General features: G+C 47.2%; 1 pseudogene; it reads left to right on the top strand.

Moving 5' to 3' along the window:
- Nucleotides 1–1,382, top strand: part of LOC119331348 — a 2,620-nt pseudogene extending 1,238 nt beyond the window's left edge.
- Nucleotides 1,383–2,625: the final 1,243 nt, after the last annotated feature.

Genomic DNA, 2,625 nt, shown 5'->3' with positions numbered 1-2,625 from the left:
GAACTTTCGTAACTTCATGTAGGTGTAGAATTATTGAATTAATTAATTCTATTTTGCGAGTATGAGTTGGGATTTCCTTTCGATCGGGTGGGCGTCATGGAAAGGTATAGTACAGAAGGAGTACTCCCTCCGTCCGTGAATAAGTGTATTTCTACTATTTATCTTAAGTCAAAGTTTTATAATTTTGACCAACTTTTTAGAAAAAAGTAGTAGTATATATGACATCAAATTGGTATATTATGAAAATACATTTCAAAACGAGTCTAGTGATGCTAATTTAGCGTCATAAATGCTGCTACTTTTTTCTATAAAGTTGGTCAAAGTTTCAACCTAGGACAAAAGCTAGATGTACACTTATTCGCGGACGGAGGGAGTAATTAACAAAGCCCCATTATTGAGAGAGCTTTTTCTAGGGTCAAACCCTAGGACATCGACATACCTTTTGAGCTGGCTTAGCTATTGGGAGTAGTACGTTCCATTAGAAAATTCAACACCATGCATGATTAGCCTAATCTAATTACCCACCGATCGATCTGATGCAAATTAATTGACGGTGTTATCCGTATGATATGAGCAGATGGGCGGCGTGGCAGGGGACCAGTCGTCGGCGCAGGAGGACGGGTGGGTCATCTGCAGGTTGTTCAAGAAGAAAACATCGCCGTGCAGCACCTAGCTGGCCAGAACGGCGGCAGTGGTGCCGCGGCGTCCAACAACCTGGTCGGCGCCGGTGCCATGGCGCGCAGCCGGCGCAACTGCTCGTCGACGGTGGCCACCGCCAGCGACCACGCCAAGGCTACCCAGATACAGCAGCATTACTCCGCCAGCGACGACGCGCTTGACCATATTCTCAACCAGTACATGACGCCGTGCAAGCAGGAGACCACCAATCCATCATCGTCAGCGCTGGATCACCTGATCGACGGCGCGGGCCACAACGGCAGCAGCACCCTATACGAGAAGTTCATGAAGCTCCCGCCGCTCGAGCACGTCCTTCCCGGCGGACTCCTGCCGCCGCCGACCGAGTACAGCGGCGACTGGGACGCCCTTGACCGGCTCGTGGAGTACGAGCTCAACGGCCTGTCCGACGCCCCGTCGGCCAAGACGACGAATGGCATGCCCTTCATCGTCGACGAACTCAGCGGCGCCACGCCCTACTCCGGTGGTGGCACGCTACACGTTTCCTCGATCACAGGCGCCAGCGACGGCGACCTGTGGAGCCTAGCGCGGTCGGTGTCATCGCTACACGCCGACTTGAGGATAAACTCCTTTAACGTTGTCGGATGCTGACACTGCTTAGCCCAAACTTTCTTTTTGCACAAGGACATTATTATATATATGGAGTTAATATAATTGCAAGGAACGAATATTCAAGTTTGGAATAACAAGATGTACACAGTCAATATGTCAAAAATAAAAAGAAAGGAAAATTAGCTGTTTTACAGATATGAATACAAAGTACTAGTAGTAGATAAACAACCTAACACGGAGGAGGTTCTATCCAAAGACTACACCGTCATCAATGATTGCAGAATGCCGATGTAAAATCCAGCAGACCCTCTTGGTCTCGCGGCTAGTCAGATGATCTGGAAGGTAAGCACCGAGCAATATTTACACATGTCAGGGTTTCTCTCTGGAGATAAAACCCTACTGATGTTCGATTATATTTATGGATGGGGTGTACAAGGTAAAGGATGATCGTAGGTGTATCAAGGGGGTGAAGCTATGATAATGTGCTGATTTGACCCAAGGCAATTATTATGGAAATGCAAATTTCTTGTGCCGAAACTCAGTTCATAAGTAATCAGTGATATGTGTGTGGTGAAACCTGGCACGCGACTAGCATGAATATTATGAAGATGGAATTTATATGGATTTCCACCGTGGCAAGAAGGAACAACCTCCCTATCGTGCTAGTTGGGGGTAAACCTTCCTTACTGAAACTTGAATAGAATAGAAGTTTGTTATGCCTGTGTTAACATGTGGTTTCTAAACGGTGGAAGCACTGAGGTTTGATCATTAACAAGGTGGAGCAACATTTCATTAAGTGGATGGAACTACGCCTGTTAAAGCCTGGTCTTAGCTTGCATAGTAAATGATCTCTTTTTGGTTGTGTCAACATCAGATCTTTAGGGAAGGCACTTCCTCCCAGTTAGTGCCAAGGGGTGATTTGATTTGGTGTTGAAAACTGCATGCTTCCTCATCGTGAAAGGGCCATGCATGTTGCTGAAGTAAACCAATTTTATTACTCCTCGTGGTGGTGCGGGCACTCGGTCGTCACTACCGGTTGCCGGCTTGGTCATACATGCTACATACACGGACAACTGGTTATCCTGGTATGGGCTCTCCTTTCACCTTTTCTGTTAAAGCTAGCATGCTACTGCTTAGATCGGGTAAGATCGCATGCATCTTCGTCATGAATGACTTTGGTGACCAGTCACAATCTGATTCCTAGATGATGTTGCCTTGATCTACACTTGTTGCCATGTTCCCAAATCCTGTTCACCTGCATCCGCGGTTGGAGTTGGAAATTCTTGTGCGTTGTGATGGAAGCTGCGACCACTTTGCTTGCTCCTCTCAAGCTTGATGCCCACTACACAAACCAAAGGCTTTCCTCCTCCCGGCCCC

This window comes from Triticum dicoccoides, chromosome 7A (assembly GCF_002162155.2).
Source record: "Triticum dicoccoides isolate Atlit2015 ecotype Zavitan chromosome 7A, WEW_v2.0, whole genome shotgun sequence".
NCBI lineage: Eukaryota > Viridiplantae > Streptophyta > Magnoliopsida > Poales > Poaceae > Triticum > Triticum dicoccoides.
Note: the sequence above shows the minus strand (reverse complement) of the source record. Positions and strands in the feature narration are given on the sequence as shown.